This window comes from Anas platyrhynchos, chromosome 4 (genome assembly GCF_047663525.1).
Source record: "Anas platyrhynchos isolate ZD024472 breed Pekin duck chromosome 4, IASCAAS_PekinDuck_T2T, whole genome shotgun sequence".
Classification (NCBI taxonomy): domain Eukaryota; kingdom Metazoa; phylum Chordata; class Aves; order Anseriformes; family Anatidae; genus Anas; species Anas platyrhynchos.
The window spans coordinates 11,247,679-11,271,110 of NC_092590.1; the positions used below are offsets into that span (position 1 = coordinate 11,247,679).

Sequence of the window (23,432 nt, forward strand, 5' to 3'; positions counted from 1 at the left end):
TTTTATTTTTCTTATAAATATTATTGCTATGCTTAATATATTTATAGACACAGTCAGAACTGCTGGGTCCCCATTGTGAGAAGATTAGAAATACGCTTCTTTCTAGCCTTGCTGACTAATGTAGTAGCTTTCACATGTGAAAATTAGACTTACATTAGGCAAATGTTCCAAGTAAATTGGTGTAGTGTTTGCAGTTAATTTGAGAGTAAAAGAGGAAGCCTACTTCTTTGGGAAATTTTACTGAGTGATTTGTAAACCTAAAAACAAATGTTTAAGAACTGTTCTGGCCTTTCCATTTATTAAGTGTCTTCTTTTCATGTGAGATAATATAAATGACAGAAATTTTTGGATGAGTTAATCTCAGCTGAGTTGAAATTATACCTTAATCTTAAATTGCATATAGTTTTACATCCTGTGTTCACCAGAGTATAGTAAGATTGATTCTGGCTAATACAAGATTGCAGATAATGCAAAAGTCATTTATACCTTGTGTCACAGAAAGCAACATGGTTCATAAAACTCAGTATCGTAATTACTATTGCTAGATCTAAATAGTGCAACATCAAACTTCTTGGAGTCCTATTTCCTTTTCAAGTATAATGGCAATAGTCAATTATTATACTAAAACTTGTACAGTTTATAAATTACATTTGTGGGTAGGTTTATTTTTTTAAGAATAATTTACATATAAAATTATATTTATAGAATCTGAGAAACTTCACTGATGCACAAAAAAAATGTATGAACAAAAATCTCTCAGGTCATACGGTGTGTATACATTTCTCAAAAAGTCCATAGGGAGCAAGAAAGAGTAAGATAACCCTTTGGGAGAAATAGTTAAACTTCAGTAAGTGGAGATTAATCTAGCATTCTTTTAATCCAAGTACTAAATATGAAAATTAAATGTTTATGGTAGTTTACCTATCTTAGTATAAATGTCATCCAGAAGGTGTCTGAGCAGTTTGCCCTTATAGGAGAAAGGAACAGTAAGTTACCTGTTAACGTTGCTCGCACAGTCCTTGCAATTCAGGCATAACTTCACCTTTGCTGGGTTAAACCAGCAGATGATCTGAAATTTCAGTAGGCATGCTTGGCTCTCAGAGTGGGTCCAATATGTGCTTTGATATATGTCACCAATCCCCCTTGAGCTTGAAAGTCGTGCTTACCTTTGTACTCTTCTTTCCTGGCTTGTATGTTGCATTGTCCTGTGTATCTGTATTCTTATGATCTTGCTCGGGTATTTATTGTACAGGTGGCAGGAACAGCTGTTTAAGACTGACAGTCACAACTATCAGACTAAGAGCTCTCTAAGTGAGGGCATTTGAGAAGGGAAACTGGCATAACTGACTAAGAGAGACTGAATGTTTCAGATTACTGAAAGGAAAAAAAAAACAAACACACCACATTTGTTTACATGTTGCCTTAATAAGCTTCTAAGGGATGAATTGCAGGCTGAATGACTATTTGTTTCAATGCAGAATGGGGTGATCCATTCAACATCTTTCATCATGCTGGATTCCTGGCAGAACAAGCTTTTTGTCTGTTCCAGGGATTTCTTAGTTCACAATGAATAAATGTTATTTTTCAGCTGCTTCAGAGGCTTTCTGCTAACAGAAAAACACTCTTTACTTATTTTAAAGAATAGTAGATGTAAATATAGAATTTAATGAGAAGCTTTTTAACTCAAATCAATACTGTAGCACTGTTGACTTCAGCAAAGCTGTTGTTTTAGGCTAACTGGATGCTTGATGTTATATTTCTGTTTTAAACTTCTCTGAGGTTATCTACACATTTGTTCTGTTATTATTTTTACATCTAAGTTTTCATCCCCTTGCCATGTCAAAAAAATTAATGACATATACAGAATACACACAGATTCTTTGGGAAGTCTTTCATCCTAATTTGTAAACATTTTTATGTTTTATTAAAAAAATGCCTTCAAAACTCCTCATGGTAATTTAAATGAAATAATTTGTTTCCTCCATCTAAATTATCCAGTAATTAGCCTTAGTACCTTCATCTAGGTTACAAGTCTGCTGGAGTTCATCAAGATCTTCTGATTGATTTCTCTGCATTGATTGGTTAGGATCACTGACTTCAAGGATATGTAATGACGTGTAATGCTGTAAACCAGAAGGATTCAACATGTATGCTCTGTTCATCATTCGTTTTCTATAGTATAGACAGTTAAAAATAGCAATAACTGTAGTAATTGTAATGCAGAATTACACATATTGTAGAGTACAATATGACAGCAGAATGAAATTGTTTGTGGAGTTGCTAGCCATTACTTAGTTTTAAGTGTACAGAGCCTCTTGTTCAAAACTCTGCTAGAATTTAACGTACTCTAAAACATTCATTAGTCCTATAATTCTTTGAGATAACTGTTGGGAGAAAAAGCATTAGAAAGAGAAAAACCTCATGCAAGGCACTTCTTAGTTCTGTGGCTGAAGAAGGCAAATGGAGTCTATCGTGTGTAGAGCTCAGTGTAAATCTGTATCTTTCATTGCATGAGAATATCATGGATGAGACATTGCTCATTATTCAGGTGTAAGAGGACATCAAGAATGAAACAGAATTGAAATTCCTATGCAACTTTATTAAATAATTTCCTATTATTTCCTCTTGTAATCTTCAAGCCTTACATGTAAGAATTTGAAGCGGAAGAACATGTTATGCATAAAAAAAGACTGTTTTTTTACCAATAACTTTAACAGTGACTTTTTCACAAGTAGAGGGTACTCTGACATAGTAAGCAAATAAAGTAATGTTCCTATCTTTGAGAGGGAGAGAGAAAAAGAATGGGGGAGGTACATGTTCAGTTGCTCTTTGGAAATTTGTGAAGCATTTTTTATTGACCTGAGGGAAGCATACATGTAGCTTAATTATATGCTGCACATACCATTAATATTCTTTGTGCAAATCAGAGAAGTCTTAAACTTTTACAGTGGCATCCATAATGTTTACAGAGCTAACCAGCAGCAGTAATACAATCACTCTGCATATGTTTATATGTTCATATTTTCAGAACAAAGAGTGCCCTCCTTTTATTTAAATGAAAGAAATCAATGTGAGTTTTCCCCACTTTAAGGGGAGAATCGCATTGAGTAAGTTTTGAAAGTCCTATGCAGGGTTTGGGTAGTATTCTTTTATGTTCTGTTTTAATGGAAGTTCCACAGTAATTCCCTTTAATCTGTTAGTGTACACAAGACTTTTATCCTGTTCTAAGAAATCCAACTATTTGTATCTTGTCCTTAATTAATGTTTGCATTTAAGTGCCACTTCTGAAAAAAAAAAAAGAAGTGTATTTACTTAAGTGCCCATGTTTAGATTTATCAGATTTTATTTATGCACAATTTAAACAAGGCAAATGTAAAAACCCCAAACAACAAAGCAGGAGTATATTACAAATTCTCTATCCTTTATTAACTATTTTACATAATGATTGTAAAGAATGTAATTGAATACGCTTGACAAACCTGATATTAATTATTCTACTGATTACCATTGGGATAACCTTTGGCTCATAAAAATACTTCTGGAGAAGCAATAGTTGTCTTTCTGAATGCACGAAATTTGATTACATGTAAGCAATTTCTAGTAATATTCAAAGGAATGGGTACACTGAAATAATTGATGAGGATTTCCTTTTTGTGTTTGTTTGTTGATATGTATTGCAAAAAAAAATACAAGCATAAACATTATAGTACTCAAAATTAAGATTGGCTCATTGAAATTCTAGGATAACAGGAGAATTAATAGGGAAAGCAAATCAAGACACAGTCTTTGGGGAAAAAAAGGCATGTGCCACATTGAAAATACATTTAATAATTTGAACACAGGGGGAGGAGTAGAACGTATATAATATGAAGGAAACAATTGTTTCTTAAAAAAGTGTGACTCTAGGAGGAATGCAGATTTGCAGATTTAAAAATTATACATGATGAGTCAAATGTTTGGAAGCTATTTTTATTTTTGTTTTTGTTTTACTTTATTTTACTTTATTTTATTTTTTACCTTGGTGAAGATTAGTGCTATTACACATAGCATGTTTTCAAGAAACCATCTGTGATTGGGGCCTGGAGAAAGAGAAAAGTGGGAAACACAGAGATATCTTATGACTTTATGGTTTTAGTTGAACACATTTGAATTGATCAGTTCATGTAGGAATGGGGTGAAGACAGAGAAAAGTGAGGACTGATGGAGAACCTACCTTGGAGATCTGAGAGGAAAGAACTTCTTGATAACTGCTGTGAAAGAGCACAGCAAAGGTGCAAAGTACCTGATTGTGTATTTCACTAAAAAGAGTCCAGAAGTCAGGAGACTGCAACCCAAATTGATCCAAAAATAGTTTCTAAAACCAACTTTTTTTTTTTCAGTTTCTATTAATTTAAAGCTTACAAATAGTTTATTTTAGAACACTATCTATTTCTAAAAGAAACTATTTGCAAATCGTCTATATACAGTATCTATATCTATATCTAGTTTGAAACCTCTTTAATGCTTCTCTGTGGAATATCCATATAAGTATAAAGTATTATCTGGTTTATGGTAGACAAATGATTCTTGAAATCATTAAAAGAAACAAATTTTTGTAAAGTACGTAGAGCCATTTTATTCTTGTGACCATGATGGGGCTTATACCAGGAATAGTGCGGCCAGCAGGAGCTGGTCCCCCTGTGCTCTGCTCTGGTGAGGCCACACCTGGACTACTGTGTTCAGCTTTGGGCCCCTCACTAACAGGAGGACATCGAGGCCCTGGAGCATGTCCAGAGCAGGGCTACGAAGCTGGTGAGGGGCCTGGAGCACAAGGCCTGTGAGGAGCAGCTGGGGGAGCTGGGGGTGTTTAGTCTGGAGAAGAGGAGGCTCAGGGGAGACCTCACTGCTCTCTGCAACTACGTAAAAGGAAGGTGTGGGACGCTGGGGGGTTGGCCTCTTCTCACAGATAATGAGAAATAAGACAAGAGGAAATGGCCTCAAGCTGTGCCAGGGGAGGTTTTGGTTGGAAATTAGGAGAAATTTCTTAGAAAGAGTGGTTAGGCATTGGATCAGGTTGCCCAGGGAGGTGGTGGAGTCACCATCCCTGGAGGTATTTAAGAAAAGGTTGGACATGGTACTTAGGGACATGGTTTAGTGAGTAACATTGGTGGCTGCGGGATGGATGCAACAGATGATCTTGAAGGTCCCTTCCAACCCTAATGATTCTATGATATATGTGTTTCATCTATGTCTGTTAAAAACACCACCATCACCAAACCAACAAAACTCACCAAAGCCCCTAAAGACTGAGAAGTTTCAGGATGGAAGAATCTCTACATCTTGCTTGTTAAGTGGTTAATAAAATACAGGCTCGGTGGAAGCAGGTGGGTTGTGCCAACAAAATGCAGATAATGTTTCAGCCAGTAGGGATAAATGGCCATAATGGTTGAGACCAGTGGTCCATGCTGCTGAGGATCCTTTCTCTGGCAAGGATAAAATACAAAGATACCTTTGTATCTTTAGATTTAAAGGCATGGGGTGAGCTCCTTAGCTTTCTCTCCTTGTAACTCTGATTTTGTGTCAGAAATTGAAGTAACCTGGGAACGGGGGAACAGTGGTCTGAGGAGAATCAAGGGAAGCAGTGGATAGACATGGAAAGAAACTATATGGCATGAAAGACCATGCCTAGTTACAGCATGGAGCCTGAAAGAGGCTTACAGAACTGGAACTGTATGCTTGAAAAATATTCATATGTCTTATATGGGTATCAGAGTTAACTTTAGTTTTTAAAAGTGCAGGTCTCCCATGTGTTATTTTAGTATTAGTTGATCCATGTCAAAATACTTGATCTCTGATATTATTTATAGTTGAATATTACTTTAAATGCTGTAGTGCTTTTTAAAAAAGACTCTTTAAATAGGAATACTTAGAGGCTTTTACTCTGTTGTCTGTAGTTTCCTTGGTAACTGGACATTTTTAGTTATTTACATGTTTTCTCCTGTTACTTAAGCAGGCGTTTGTATTTTTACTTTTGTATTGCAGAATAGCAAAAAAATAAGGCAATCAGCAGAAGCATCACATTAGCATTATTTTTCATTAGAAGAGAACCTTTACTTTTTTTGACATACTACAATAGACTTTCAGGCTGTATTTAAAACAAGACCACAAAATAAGATCTTACATAAATAAAAACTTGTTCATTTATGCAGAAAATTTTTAAATGCTTTAAAGATACTTTGAGAATAAAAGGATTTTGTTTATTGCACGTCATCCAACACTGAAGTACTATTGTTTCTTTTGCACAGAACATGTATGCCTTTAACAAATACATTAGAAGTGGCATACATTAACTGCGTGGTATAGAACAATAAAACACATTAACTAAATGTGGTTTATTCACTCCAACTGCAAGGATAATTCAGAGGAAATATATTGCTGGCTGTTTAACATGGAATTTATTTGGGATATCAGGGTGCAAATCATAACTCTTACTCAAGAGACAATCTTTTTTTGTAGTCTAACAGTATAAGAAATATATCTCAAGCTACCACTGGAATATTAATATATATTGTTGGGTACCTGAGTTTGCTTTTTATTTGACTTCCAATATGGTGTAGTAAATCTGATCCTAGTGCTTTACCGTTCATCTTGTTGGAGCCAAAAGTTATGTGGTGTATCTCTCAGTACTGTGCTGTAGCTCTGCTTTAGGCTGATTCAGAAAGAGAAAAGGAAATTGATATGAAATATTTCTTCCTGCAGCACTTGGCTGAAAGTGCCAGTTTTCAGCTAAAGCTTGTATTCCTGCAGAATTACATTACAAAGTTGTTAGTTGCAGATATAAAGAAGCATAGTCTTAAAAGCTTTATTTTACAGTATTTTATACATTTATACAAATTATACAGTATTGGAAAATGCATGCCTTCACATTAGAGCCAGGCTCCTGTGATGCTGTATTGTGTACTTATTGTCACCTGCAAAGGGCAGGCTGTGAGGTCAGATTGTGCTGAAACTAATGATTATGGAGGAGTTGCACTTTGTGGACTTTAAAAAATGGCCAGCAAGTTTTAATAGCATTCAGTGCATAATCTCTACATTTTAAATAAATTCAAAATAGCATTTCCAGTCCATCATTATGCTTAATTAGATTCACAACAGACGGTTTTCCACAGCAGATAAACTCCATAATCTGGTGACATTTTAGCTTTTGTACTGTTGGGAGATTAGATTGCTCCAGTGAAGGGCTGTGATTTCCTCAAAAGAAATTATGCAATCAATTGATTTTGGCCTCAAATTACTTTGAATAAGGACTACAACAATGACTATATTGTGCTGTATTGAGATTTTAAAGACGTGGGGTAGTTGCTGAGACTCAGGAGAATAAGACAACCGGCAGATCACCTACACCAGCTAAAAGTCCATGTGTCGTGCAAGTGAGTAATGTGTAATGTGATTCACTGTTATACTAGATACGCCGTGGAGGGTGTAAACGAATAGACATGGTGATTGGTGCTGCCTTGTGTTATTCATGGAGCTAAAACTGCAACAATGCTTTGTTAATGTCTGCACTCCTGTTTGGCCTGTAGGAAGGGATGTACTGGGTTAGATCAAAGGTTTGCAACTCAGAATCCCTTCTCCAGCAGTTGTTAAATGCAGGTAGTCTAAGGAAATGTGTAAACTTGTGACAAGTAAAGAGCAGCACTGGTATAAATAACTCTTCTGGCATCCAATTGCATCTCAAGGAGAATGGAAGTCTATTTCTATGCATTTCTTGAAGTAAAACTGAAAAGAGTTTCTCTTACATGAGGTTGTCTAACCTTGCTTTAAACCTGCGTGAACTTCTTGCAACTATGACATCTACCAGCAGGGAGTTCTGCAGGTTAACCATGTTATATGAACAGGTTCCTTTTTAAGTCCCTTTGAAATTTGTTAGCTTTATTTGCTGCTACTTTTTTTTTTTTTTTTTTTTAATATAAAAAATCCTTTATTATTAAAAAGCAATAGTTGCCGCTCCCTATGTAGTCTCCACATGCCTCTCATAATTTATAGACCTCTGTTACAGCACTGCCTCTCATATATGTGTATATGTTTTTCTTTACATACCACCCTATCACACTTAACTATGCTTGTTACATGCCTTTGGTCACCTTTGCTGCACTTCTGAAAGTCTTCCAGTTCCGTGTCTCAGTAATTCTGAAATACAATGGACTGAAGTTTGTCCTGCTGCAGAGTGTGCTCATAAATTTAATTTAATCGTCTAGGCCACGTGGTATTGCAATTGACAGGATGTGCTTGGGAAGCTTTGTGGACATCTGTCTCTGTAGCACTAACCTGCTTCAGCTTCAGAGCTGCACATGATTTTCAGAGCTGGGGCTCTATCATAGCAAAACTTTGATGGTACTGCCGTCACAACAGAAGTGGAATGACTGCTTTGCAAATCATTGAAATGGTATTTTGCAAACTCATTGAAATGGTATTTTGCAAACTCATTGAAATGGTATTTCCATGAGTTTGGAATGGGACATAGTGCAGTTACTGTTAATAATGTGATAAGAAAACTTTAACACCAAATTCACTTGGTTTCTAATCCACAACATAACAATACAAAAGAGAAATCAGTGGGCTGGAGAAATGTTTACAGAATACATTTTTTTTTTTAAGATACCGAATTACCATATTTTTCACCATCTTTCCTATGGCAAAAGCACTGCTTATAACAATACACTGTTGAAATTATACTGTAACTTATAAATGGGACAAAATTAGCCATAGTGTTATTATACTCCTGTCATCATTAGTTGTTTTTCATGATTAAATTGGTCTCATAACTATAACTTGTTCTGCATCATCTACTAAGAAAGCAGTAGAGTTATTAAAAAGCAATAAAGGCCCTGGTACTTTGTCCAATAGTTTAACGCATTTAGTATTTTAGGTTTGAAACTATCTTAGGAGGAATTCTCAATCTTCAGTTAGAAAAAAAAAAAAAAAAAGAGAGAGAGAGAAATATATTCAGTGATTAGTGCATACGCAACATACCTAATCAAAATTTAAAACATTCCTTTGGAGAATAGGCAACTCATTTCAGATTTCTCCTGAGGTGGTGATGCTTTATATAGTACATAATAAATATACTGCTTTTATCATCACATAGTGAACATTTAATTTTTCCTCTTAAGTTGTAGTAAATCCTTGCCTATATGGGGCTCTGTATTCTAAATGGAAATGATCAGTATGCTGCATAAAAAAAATTACCAGATACTCTTATATTAGTTAGCAATTACTGTAGACTTGGACATTCCTCTGTTGTGTATTGTCAAGACTACTGCTACAAACCACTGGCTCATTGTGTCTAGTCTTAAGACCTCACTGTATTGAACAGAAGCACTAACAGCTATTGTTGTGTGAAATTTTGATAAATTTTGATAAACAGTTTTTGATTGTTGCATGAAATTAATGTTCATAATTTTGAATATTTATTGGCAGTATGTATGGGTTTTATCCAGTCTTTAGTCCATGATAATGCTTTACTTACCCAGGTGTTCTGTTTTTCCATGATAATCTCACAAAAATGATGGTGTTAAAAGCTTCTTAAAGTTGCAGATAAATTGTGTCCACTGGTTCTCCTTAATACATGTTTTGGTTTGGTATCCTCAGAACAGTCTAGTAGAACAAATGAAAAAACCCACGCTGTCCAATTACAGAACTCATGTTGCATTGTTGCATTTTATCGTTTTTCTTTGTTAACTTTCAAATTCTGTTTTAACTCTTCTGAACCAATATACCTAATACTTCAGTTGGATTTTACAGTCACTGATTCTCAGGCTAATCTTAGTGCCTCAAAAAAAAAAAAAAAAAAAAAAAAAAAAAAAGTGGCCCATCTATTCCTCCAGTAGAACTAGAGACTGGGAGCAAAAACCTTTTATTTTTTGAATAATTTTAATGCTTGCACCCTAGTTTGATATTTTTTTCTGTGACAATATTTCCTACCTATTAAAGTGAGGGCAAGAAAATAAGCAAATGAAAAGATCTTGAGAGAAAGCATTTACCTATCACTAAATCTATGCTCAAGCATAGTATAATATATGTTTGTTTAACTGAATTGATATTACCAACTTTCTAGTGGTCTATATGGTCTTAAAAGGGTATGAAAACATGCACAGGTAAACAGACCTAGAAAAGGGCATAGGGGAATATCAGTATCAGTGGAAAGGATGCATCTGACTCTTGCTGAGGTCAACATCAAAGTTCCTATTGATTTCCAAGTGAGTAATGTATTACTGTTTGCTTGGCAGAATGACTCTTCTCTTAATGGAAGTGTAAGGTCAGAGTCAGCAACCAGAGCCTCAGCAGATGTTGCAGCTCCCAAGGTTGTGGGTCTTGTCTTGTGTATAAGTAAACCTGTCCTGGAGAGAATGCTTCTTGGGCTTGCAGGGCTTTGTCAGTTGTGTTTAGTGACTGCTTTAGTGACATTTAGGCTTCATTCTGTAAGAATCCACTGATGCTCTTTGGTTTCCGACAGTCAAACCTACACCTTAAACTTACATTTTGGCATCTGATCCAATCTGATTTGACCTTTTAGGCTTTGTACAAGTCAGCTGAGTTGCAGAAGTACCTAAGAGGCCAATCTATCTGAAATGTGATTTTATTTTAGTTGGGATGGGGCATCCATTGCAGTGGCAAAAGTGTCTCTGTTGCCTGCAGAGCCAGTGTAGGTGACCGGTTTGGACTAGACATCTGATTTATTTTTGCATAGGTAAGATCAGATGAGATAATTACACTCAGCATACCTGAGTAATTCCTGAAAAGTATTATTTTCAATTTTATAAAAAATGTAAGCTACTCTTATTTTCATAAGCTGTGTGATCTCTGATTTAATTAAAATTAAAATATGCATAGACATTTATGGTACTTGCATATTAAAACACCTTAAATGTAGGGGCTGACAAATATGCATGCCAAAACAGTAAGCTTATGGGTTTCGTATGGAATGTGTGGGTTTTGCTGTATTGTGGGAAGTGCCTGCATAAAATTTTACAGTGAATAAAGCTCAGGTCACTTCAGCAGAGGTTTTCCTGAGTACAAATTCAGAACCTAAACCTAAATTATTTACATTTGTAATCTCTGTCCTTTTTTAAATGTGAAAGCTGAACAACCAGTAGCTATGTCCTTACACAGGTAAAAGGTGACCAACAGAGTCAGCATTTTTTAAATTGCTGTCATTGATGGAAGTGCAAAGATAGAGATTCAGCATAAGCTTGAGTGAGCAGGCTGGACAGTAGAAATGTCATTTCAGTTTTGAGAGTGCCCTCGGTGCTGGTGAGCTCTGTGACAGAATACTGGCCTTGGCAGACTAAAAGTCAGGATCTTCCTTTGAAAGCTAAACCTCTTATTTTTTAAGTAAGTGCTAAACTTTCAGGCAGTTAAATCCAGTAGGCTTGCTCTTTGTTGTTGGATACAGCCAATATTACAGCTGAAGGCAGCAAGGACTGCGAGAAATATTATGGCATTAAATTTTAGATAAAGAGCTCCAATGGATCTGAAAAAAAAAAAAAAGTATCTGCTTCAAAATATATTTTACATAACAGGTGAGGCTCTACTGAAATAATTTCCTTGTTTAAATGGAAACATGACAACATGCTACTTGTTTACATCTTACCTTGGATATTTGACTCTTGGCAGATTAAAGCAGCTTCTAGGGTACGAACAGGGTGAACAGTGAACCTCTGGCCTTCCAGAAATGTTTGGTTTAATTGGCTGGAAGGTCCACATTCAGATGTGACATTAACTTCCTCAATTCCAGGTCACTTCCTACATGATGTAGTAGTTCCATATCCTGTATAGAAAACTGGAATTTTAAATGATCCCTGCAGGGATTAAAATACATACAAATGCAACTACAAGACTTAATTAAAATCCTTCTTCAACTACTCATAAACACTGTTAAATTAGATTTAGACAGATGGGACAAATTATTATTATCATTATGGGGAAAAGCCACTATCATGAAAATTAACATTCTCCCTTGTCTCATCTCCATTTGTAAAACCCCATGCCAATAGAAATCCCCAAGCAAAACTTCTCGATAATAAATAACTTGTCAGTGTGATTTTATGGGATTGCAACAACACGACAAACATCTATTACTTAAAAATATGCACAAAGAAAGGAGAATTAAATTTCCTAAATCTTAACAAAACTTTTCTTATAATTCACATTACAATGATCACTAGAAAGGCATTCAAAAATTATGGGGAAACTTAGCAATTGAATTAATTGAAAAAGAGTATATGTGGAAGTGTTGTTCCTTTCTTAATAAATAAAAAAAACCACCAGGATCAATTATTTTGGCACAGATTTCACAGCTGACAGTAATTCTTTTCAGTATTGGTAGCCTAAGGCAGATCTGATTGTTGTTTTGCTTTTCTAGATTGTGAACTTGTACTAGAACAGAACATCTTTGTGATTGCCCTACATTTTAGACATGGACAAAGTGAAAACAGGCATAATCCTGAAAATCTGTTTACAATCTCTGACAGCAATCAGGTGTAAATACCCTTAAACTGAAGCAGTCACAACCTTAGAAAGAATACTGGAAAATCAAAAGGTGGGGTGGAACCTCCATTTTCACCACACTAATTTCTGTCTGTATTGTTTCGAGGGTTGTTTGCAACAAGAGCTGTCCTGCTACTACGTGTTACTACAAGGGGAATAAGGTTGCAAAGATTTACAGATTGATTAGGGCAGTGCAAATATATTTAAAACACACTCACACACATCTATATACTTGACTAAAGTGAGTTTTAAGATGCTTTATCTTTTACTTAGAGCTTTGGATGTATTCAGGGCTTCACTATAACAAAGAAACCTGTACATGTGTGGAGAGAGGAGGTAGTAGCTTGCTGTTGTTTAGTCATTAGCTGTAGTCAAGGTGCCTTTCATGAAGAAGGGATGACAGATAGGTAACGTCCCCACTATCAGATCCACTGTCAGGGGATGTACTTGTCAGGGACAGCAGGAGACAAAGTGCATGGGGATACAGGTGCACCTTTCCTAGCACAGGAGTAAGATAAATGCACCTATTGTCACCGCTCCCCTGCCTTTCCATAGCCATTAGTATGACAATGCTATAATTGATTACCTGACATAGGACCTGCTTTGAAATTTTTCTCTTTTTGAAGCTGTCCTTTCAGCTTTTCAACAGTGTATGGCTATCTGCTGTGTCAATACATGGGTCTTTCTAGTTCAAGCCATGCTATCCTTGTAGTGGCAGAAAATTATAGGTATGTGTAACAAAAGGTGGAAATATTTATGTTTGGTAGCTATGTTAGCAGCTGTGCTTGGCAATGGTCTGTTACGGAATAATAGCAAAGGTTAGGAAGGTATTTTTCAGGGTAAGGAGAATTGTCAATATAATTTAACTCACCAATTTACTGTAGCAACATACTTTGCATGCTAAAGCTCTTTATTTTGCTTATGTGTTTTCCTCTGGATGCACTATCCTAATTGAAAGAGAAAGAGTTCTGCTAGTTCTGCTCGAGACGATTCTGCATATCATAGGTAATCACTATGCATTAACCAAATTAAGTGCACTGGACTTGAGACCAATCCATAGCAGAATGTGCACATTATGAAAAACTCATTTTGCTTCCATTCTAATAACCGCCTGAAAAGTACTGAATCCTACAGAATTTAATTATGTTTTTAGGATTTACTTTGTAATTACTCATCAGCCTATCAATAAAACACATCGGGGAAAATAGCAAGAGAAAAACTGTAAAACATTGTGGCAGTGCCCACAAAATATTGCCATATTCCCAATACAAACTCTTTTTGTCATTCCACAGTGTATTCCCCCTACTTTGACAAGTCTTACTGGAAGCTGCAAGTATTTATGAAAATATGTATGCCTTTTGATTTGAGACTCATTTTATTTACAGCTCTTTTTAATATGATGTATCCATTTTAGGATAAGCTGGAAAGTAAAAGTTTTCTTACCTCACTTCGATAGCCACCTGTTTTATATGGAAAGATGACCATTTAAACCATGTTGAGACTTGTTTAGAGTCTTGCACTCAGCAAACCAGTATCTGAATGTATTAAGGAATTTTGTGTATTTACATTCCTGGGACATTCTCCAGCTAATACAAAGGGGGATAGTGTAGATTTAGCTTTAAGACTTTTTGCTTCTAGGTTAAACTGGCTAAACAAATGAAAAAATCCTACATACAGGTAGAAGACAGCTTTTAAAATGATTGCACACTGTATAGACTCTAGATTCCTATTTTTAAAATCTATATTTATGATTTCATGAAAATCTTCACATGCTAAAATTACTCAAGGTTTTCAATTCTTTTCTATCCCTTGAATAATACAGAGAGGAACATATCTTTAAGAAATAGATAACTGCTGCCACAAAACCCAGAAACAGAACGATGTAATGTTTAGATGAACTTTTACCATAACTATAATAACACTATGATAATTTCCTATTTTCAGAAATAACAAAAATCAGCTAAAGAGTTGTTAAGTCTTTTACGTTGTCTGTATTCCCAAGCATGATACTTGATGAAATTTTCAGAGGAAGTCAAAGTTCTTAATTGTGCTCGTAATGAAATTCCTAACATTGGTAATGATACTGTCTTCTTATATTTTTCCAAAGAGCTGCATGAACCCTGGTCATGGATGGCTTTGATTTATGAAAATGGTCATATTTATAGTGCTTGTTAGTCATTCGGAATTGTTTGTTTGGGCAAACTGTTAATGTCAAACTAGTATAATTTTATTGATGTAATTATTTCTTTCATTATAGCAGTGCCTGCAAGCATTGCTATAGTTAGAGTTATATTAGCATTCTGCTCTAAAACCCTTATTTCCAGGATTTATAAATTAGCAGTAAAAGTTTGCTTCAAGCTAAATCTAGATATATAAAGTGTGAAGCATGTGTACAGTTTTGGAAAAGTTTCATAGGATGCAGTAAAATTCTTATTTTTAATTCTACTGTTTCTGAGAGGTGGACAGAAAGCCTGGGAGAAAGGTACCAGCTAAAGTAGGTTTGTATATATAGAATAAAGAAAATGGTTTTCAATTTTGCAAGAAGGGAATATTATCTTGATTGGAATCCCTAATTTAGGCCTTTGTAATATTTGTTTTTACTAGCATGTTGAAGCAGATCATGCCAGCTGATGAGTTTACTCCTGATGGTGGTAACTCAAAAGGGTTCGTGGTAGGCCTAGGGTTGTTTTCATCCATTCACTGCCATCTGAAAAGGTGGCTGTAAAGACATAAAGGTGTCCTTTCATTCAAAAGATTCAGTGTCGGCATAAAACTGCTATCGATGACTGTGGGAAGAAATACGTGTGGATAAACTCTAATGGAATGCCATGTTCTGCCGTCCTAATACACATTCTTGTTTCCTATAGTAAAGTAAGGAGAAAATACCCCATTCAGTTAAGATTTGCATTTTTTTTTTTTTTTTTTTAAGTTAAATCCTGTTTCTGAAGCATGTAACATACCTCAGGTGACATTAGTTCAGGAAACACATTAAATGCATTTACACATTTCATTTATATGTGTAATTTTGTGGCTCATCAGATTTACACTTGATAATATCTTTTTCCATACTGTACATTTTATTATGAGGAAATCAATATGTTGGGCATTGCTTTGCAAAATGAAGAATTCTGCATCATTTCCGTGTTCAGGATCCTGCTTCTGTGGCTACAACACCTGTGACGTTTCTTTTTGATCTCTCTGTGTTACTTGACTGCTCTCTGTTGATTTGGCTCATTCTGAAAAGTGATTGACAACAGCACCCTATGGCCTATATCATCGTTTCTCCTTGATTTCCACAGTGAATATGCCGCACAGTGTATAAATAGGAATAAAAAATGCTTTCACTTTGCTATCCCTTCAAATTATCTCCATCATGAGAGACAAGTTGTCTTCCTTCCATCTCTGGTGCTCTTGTCAGCAGTGGAAGTTCTGCAGGCCAGATTTCGCATCTGCTTTATCTCCTCTGTACTGCGGGTGAGGCACAGGATTGTCACTCATTGTCACTTGCAGCCTGACATTTTATTCTTAACATCAGCCAAAAGCTGTGGTGATGTGGCACAGTGTGTCCAGTAACTCTGGTGGTGAATATGGTCAGCAAAGTCCAGTGTCATTCCTAATTTTGCCTCCAGTGTGATCCAAGCCTTCCAGTGTCTTCCAGGCATATGTGCTTGTTTGCAGGCTCATACATTTTGCTGTAAGTCTTTTTAATTTTATTCATGACTATGTCACAATTTCCATTCTTGCCTTGTGTTATTCCCTTGTTTCTTTTGGCTTTGATTGGTGTTGAAGTGTTTTAAAAAGTAAGGTTTGGGCTGCTCTGGGAAAACTCTGTAGCAGTTCTCATTTTGATGCTGAGAATGGCACATGAGATAACTGCTGATTTTTGCTTAAAAGGACAATTTTGTGTGGGTGATTCAAAATAACTGTCCTGTGATGTTTTCCTCTGCAACACTCAATTTATAAAGGTCCATGGAGACTGCTAGCTAACGTATCCTAATGTTATGATGAACCTCATCTTCCCTAATAGCTTTCTGGGGATACAAGAAAGTACCAAGAACATGGTGGGTATGTGGTTGGAAACAAAAGCGGTTTAAAACTGTTTTTCCGCTGCCACAGGGACTTGTTCCTGCAGTCTTCATATTTACTGACCACTTCTGTCAGAGCTGAGGCTGGACCAGAAACACCGGTATTCCTGCTGGAACTTAAGACAATAGTGTTAATATGCATAGCAGATTGGTTAAATGGTTGCTTTGATTCCTTGCTAAAAAGGCAATAGCAACTCCTGAGAAAAAAAGATATGCATCATGTTGAGAAAGTTTCTTTTCTGTTTTGTTATTGTCTATTCTGCCTGCTGCTTGGAATGTGTAAAATGATTCTGACAAGCTTGATATGTGCCAAAACCCAGCATGCCCACTGGTGGGAAGATTATCATCACCCAGATATAATAAAAAGCTTCTAGAAAAGTGCCTCTAATGATGGGCTGCCTTTCTGGCACTGACAGGGATTTCTATTTATTTTAGCAGCAGCCGCTAGCACCGCTGTAGCTAAAGGCCTGTTAGCATTTTCATTAGAAATTCATTTCAGGACTTTATAACTCAGCTGGAAAATTTGCTTTGAACTTGAGATCAGCACAGAAGACTTTCATAGAGACTTTCTTATGTTTTTGGTTTGAGCAAAAGTAAGATATTTAGTCAATAATAAGCAGATGGGGAAAATGAAAACATGTTAACTACTAAGAATTCCACTCAGGCAAACATGGAAGTATGAGTTTGATATCACCATCTCTAAACAAAAACTGCATATAAGTCCTTGCTGAATCTGGGATGAGTGCTGCAGTTTTACTCCATGGAAATTATCTTCCTTAGGAGCAGTAAAAATGCACTATGAGGCACGAATATGTGGCATTTGCCTACTTTTCCAGCTTTTCCACCTCAAAAGTACATGGCTGTGAGTTTAACACTTACCACTTCTGTTTTTTCTGTTCATGAGTAATGAACACATATTATTTGAGATCATTACCAACTACTTTGTTCTCCTTGATCATACATTTTCTCAAGTGTTTTGGTTATTTTTTTCATCCTTGTACTCACTGGGAAGGAAGTAGGCACTTGCTTTTGGAAGTCTTAATATCGCATATATAATTACTGTTATACTTCTATAAAAATTTGAAATAATATTGAGATATATTTTATTATTGAAAGGAATTTAAATGGATACAGTTTTCTTAATACTAAAGAAAAAATTGTATATGATTAATATATAGTTTATATCTGTTTGGGTATGCAAAGTAAACTCAGGTTAAATAATAAATACAAAACATTTGTATGGTTCAGTGAAAAATTAATTTAGATTTAATATAGGGATAAAAACAGCAAAAATATATTCCTATGGGAGGCCTTTCTATACATAAATAGAGCCCTGGCACTCTATTAAAAACAAATAAACAGAAAAGCCCAGCATCAACAACAACAATAAACAAACAAAAGCAAACAAAAACATATATGCAATATGATGATATTTTCAGATTATGTCTAACTTGCTTTGTGAACAAATATATACAGCCTCTAAGTAATATTTTAAATTTCTTAAGCGTACAAACATGTTAGTATTTTTTTTTTCCACCAGAATATCTTGTTGTGGACTTCGGTTGACAGTGTTATTGATTATTATGACAAGAATCTGTGGAATGCTTGCAGTATTTATATGATACCTACAGTGAAAACAGCCATATCAAAGTCTGGTTAGAATGGGTGAAGACCAAATATATTTATTGCTGTTGTTGATGATGTTGATAAAGGCAATTCACACGATAATGTTTAAAAAACTGTTTGTTTTTGCATATACCATATGCAATCACCTTGGTTTTATGGTGGAGATACTGAAAAGGCTTCTTCATTCAGACATGTAATCGGGGCGCAGCTAGAGCTTTCTGCTGTGTTTAGCAAAGCAGCAATACTGTATGCATTTTATTCATGTCCATGGAAGAATCTCTTGATTTCTGCCAAAAGTGAGTCTGGCATTTCAAACAGGTGTAAGCATGTAGCATTATCACCATGTAGAAGAGTACACTTAAGCACTATGTGTCTTAATGTGACCCTCTACTCTCTTTTTGGGCCAGTAAGAGAATGCTCACAAATGGGCTTTTGCTTTTGCAGAAGGATAGACTGGAAATAAAATCAATAGCAGTCATTAAAAGAAAATACCCCCCCCAGCTACTTCTCAAGATGGTATTTGCTGATGCATTATCTAGGCTATTCAGTCAGTGAAAATGACAGTTACATAAAGAGGATTTTAGTAAATACTTTTCCATACGTGTTTACTGCATTAAGTGGGATTTATTTTGTATGCGCTATTGAAAGTTGCAATAACACCAATAGCTCAAAAATCTTGTATTTAAGTAGTGCCTCTTGACAGCTTCTTGAAATGTTATCCATTAAAACCTTTTAACGGAAGGAAAAAACATTGCTATCATGTTGCCACCATCTAAGCATATCACAAATAATATTAAACAAAAGGTCATTAGAAGAAGTAAAAGAACTTATGAACAATTTAAGAGAGTGTGATTCTGTGAAGTGCTGAAATTTTTTAACGTTTAAGCAAACATGTTTCTCAAATTAGACTGAGGACAAGGTTAAGAAAAGGTAGATTGGTAAGTGCTTTTTCTCCCAGTTTTTAAATCAGTTCTACAGCCAACACTGAAATGGTTGGGCATTAATGGGTCCCACTGTGCTGCAGACCTCCTGAGAACACCTTTTTAAAGCGACTGGGATATATGTCACATTCATGTTGTTGCCATGAGATTTTGGAAAATAGCTACCAATTTTGACATTGTGTTTTCCCTGTGGAGGTACTGTGCTTTCTTACAAAAGAAAGAAATGAAGACAATATTCGGAAGAAGACACTGGAGAGTAGGTTCTCTTATATGGGCATGACATGGGAATGAAAAATCCTCATATGGATCCAGAGCTGGGAGAGTTTGCTAATGACTTCACTGAGAGTAAGCAGGGCTCTTCTTGAATTCTTACCTTCCCTACCCACTGGTGTTCAAAGAGTATATAAGTTTCATGCTTTCTGAGGAATGAGGACACTTCACGTGTTTCCGTAACAGAGCTCTCAAGGCATATTCCTGGAAGGCACACTCTTCAGCTTTAATTAAAGTGTGGAGAGATTAATCAGTTTCAGTAGGAGCCAATATAATGGCATCCATTGACCTCTTATATAACCCAGGCCACAGAGCTTTGCAATAATTCTCACTTCCTGCTGTCACTTTCTGGCTGAGGAAAATGTACTTCTCAATTTCAAGTCTGTTGACTATGAACAGTTCACGTAGATCTTCAGATGAACTCTTCCAGTTGGTCATTATTGTCACTGTTAATTCATTTCCCATCTCATCTGTTTGGTTTATTTGTGGCCTTTGGACCTCACATGTCTTTACCTACTCATACCAGAAATTTGGTTTCTGATAAAATACTTGCAGACCTTGATGAAATTGGCTCTAAGACTCTTCACTTTGAAGAATGGAATTTAATTTACTAAGTTTCTGATTGAGAGATATATACTTAGTGGATGTGTGTATGTGTGTGTATGTGTGGTTTGCACAAAACCAAATTCAGTCTTCACATAACCTAAACATTTCATCTGGAATTTGAGAAATCAATAGATTCTAATGTTTATATATTGTAAATATAATTTGTTTTCCTGACTGTCAATTACATTTCCTCTGGAGGTATTTCCTCTGGAGGAGGAAAACATAACAAAATGGTATCTGTTTTATTATTATTATTATTTTTAAAGTTAGTCCCATCTCTGCTTTGAAACTTTTAATATCATAAATGAAGACTGCACAATGTCTTCAGACAGAAGGTGAAGAAAGTCGTGGAGCTCAGCTCTGAGGTGATAAAGATAACCGGGAAGCTGGCTATATAATCACAGCTTGATTTTAAAACATTTTTCAGATTAAACAAAACAGAAATCCTTCCCCCCCAAAACAAAACAACAAAAAAATAACGCAACCCACCCACCCAACCAACCAAGCAAAACAAAACAAAGAAAAAAACAAAAATCACACCAAGAAACAAATTATCAAACAAAAGCTTGAAATTATTTGCTTCAGAATGTCTATTTTCATGTTCTTTCCTCCCCTTTCACTCTGATCAGACCTAATGTGGAAGCTGAGATCTAGGAAAGCTTTCAAATGCAGCACATTTGTCCAAAATGTTCTGAGCAGTCCTACTGGATGGGACACAAATACTTGAACATAAAATTAACCATACGCAGGGGCTAACAGTGCTAACATCTGACAAATGCTTCTGGGAACTGTAATAACCCAAAATGAACGCAATGTTTCTGTCTGTTCCTAAAACAACTTCCCTCCCAGCACCTAAATTACCAACAGTAATTTACATTGCCTCCTTTTGAGTTAGAAACATTTCTTTCTTTGGGCAGAAGGAGTTTGACTGTCATTTTAAACATTGTAGAAATCTACCTTATAGCAACTTGTAAATTTGACATGCTGTAGGATGAAAGCCTTGGTTTGGCACTGTCTGCAGTAGTTTCTGGTCCTGAGCCTTAAAATTTTATTTGCGTCCCAAGAGATGGGTGTCTTTCTCCATGAATTCAGTAAATAAAAATTTAATTTGAAATCACAGAGATCAAACATGGCTAAATGAAATTGGATTAATTTTACAAAAATAACCTTCTTTTATGTTCTTACTCTGACACTATTTTTAATTAAAAAAAATTGAAAAATATTACTTCTAAAAAGCAATCAGAATTTCTATTAGCTCTTAAAAAGTCATGGGTTGTTTTTACAGATAACTCTTAATGTTTCAAATGATTCAAATTTTTATAGTCACAACAGTTTAACTGTAACATCCTTTGTCAGTTTTCGTGGCCACAGACATCCTACTGAAGTAGTCGTGTGTATGCATGTTTGGTGTGAATTTGTTTTATGCATCAGGACTTTGTTATTAGCATTTTTTTTTTTTTTTGTAATGGAGCAGTCAATATTCTGTACATATTTACATGTGCCATTTTATTTATCGTACATATAAAAAAAATTCCTCTGCTTTCCCTGTTATTACCTCCTTGACATGTCTTCAAAGCAATTCATGCAAATAAAAAGTCTATCAAAATTTCACTTACAAAGACGAAAGCTGTTTCTTAATATGTATGTTTTAATGTGATACATTTCATTCATATGCCATCCATACATGCTAGAAGCTACTGAACTGAAGAAGCATGGTTTCAAACTCAAAAATCTCAGCTTCAAATCTGGCATGTTAAAAAATACAAATAGGTGATGCATGAAAAGGAGAAAACAGAAGATAAGAAACAGACTACTAATAATTGTGGTTGAATAACTCTGAAGGTAGTATCACTTCTAGGTATTCTTAAGGAGGAAATAACAGATTCTCTTCATATAAGACATCAGCCTTCTCCCTTAGCACAGGTCCTTCTCTTTCCCCTTGAGTAGAATACTTGGACCTAAGAAAAGGTTTCTATGCCAAAAAGTTTCCACCATATTGAATATCACAGTTAAATGAAATTAGAGAAACTTGCAACTTCAGCCCAGAACTTGAGGTAACTCGTATATTTCTTCTTAAAAACCTGCAGTGAAAGGTTTGCAAGAATTTTGTCCCTGGTAATGGCAAATAATTTTGTTGATGCTCAAAATGATAGAGTGCAATTTGTTCAGTCCTGATTTTGTTGATATGCAGGTCTAGCACTAACAAAGAGAGTGGCTTAATTTTGTCAATAGAGGAAGCACATATAAGCTTTAATAAACAAACAGACAACATCTTTTGACATAAAGAAAGGCACAATGATTATGCAGCCCTTTTTGCAGTGGAAAGGCAGTTTGGTGTTGTCTCTGTAATTAAGCTCAAAGTACTGGTATACCTACAGATTTCTGCTCAATCATCTTTATGAACAGAGCTGTCATGCAAAATAGATATACATGCTAGACCTCCCTGGAGTTTGAAGTGTGTGTGTTGTTGTTGTTGTTGTTTTTTTTTTTCCCTCCTCACTCACTGCAGCAGAATCTGAAATAACTGATGTGAAGAGCTTTCATTATTTTACTTTTTTTTTGCCTTAATGGTAATTGGAGTACAGCTGTTTTGCACATGCTATGGCATTTGAATAACAAATTAACCACTTTATTGTCTCACATTCTGAGACGCTTTTTTTCAACCTTCTTTTCCTTCAACCTTCAATATTATTTCAGCTTTTTAAGGAATATAAATCATTATGAAGCTATTATCAGTTGAAAAGCATTCATCATGAACCCACAGTACCATGTGCCATTGTATCCTATTGTGTGGTTATTTATAATATAATATAGAATTAGAATAGAATTCATCTTGGAATATATTTAATTTCATGATAGGTAATTCATAGGATTCAGAAGGTTAGTCCTTATAAATGTCAATGCTTTTTGCAGTGACAAATATCTTTGATGCTTCATTTTTCAATGTAATATAATTGAAAATATTCACTTGGTCCACAGGATTTTGCAAATATTAAAAAAAAATAAATGCTGCTAACAAAATCTGAAGAGTAACTTCAGGAAAATTTCCCCTGTTTAGTTCATCTTCAGTGTTACATGTAAGTTGTATTGTTGATATGCAGGTCTAGCACTAACAAAGAGAGTGGTTTTTATACAGATAGATAAACTCCAAATCCAAATAAAGTGATCTGCTGACAATTATGTAAATGCTTAATGAAAGATTTAAGCACAAAAATCATTATTCATCTCTAATCAGAAATTATTTTTTTTGTCTGTAAATGAGGTCATTTCTTAGCATGTCCTCCAGCTCTTTTGAGCTAGAATTTTAAATTCTGTAGAAACTTACTATGTGAATGTTTTAGAATGTAATGAAATTGTGCATTGTTAACCCTACCTA

At 35.3% G+C, this 23,432-nt stretch overlaps 1 long non-coding RNA gene across 1 annotated transcript in view; it reads left to right on the forward strand.

The window, feature by feature from the left end:
- LOC140002407 (uncharacterized) overlaps positions 1 to 23,432 on the forward strand; it is a 121,408-nt gene that overhangs the window by 63,158 nt on the left and 34,818 nt on the right. The window lies entirely within an intron of this gene.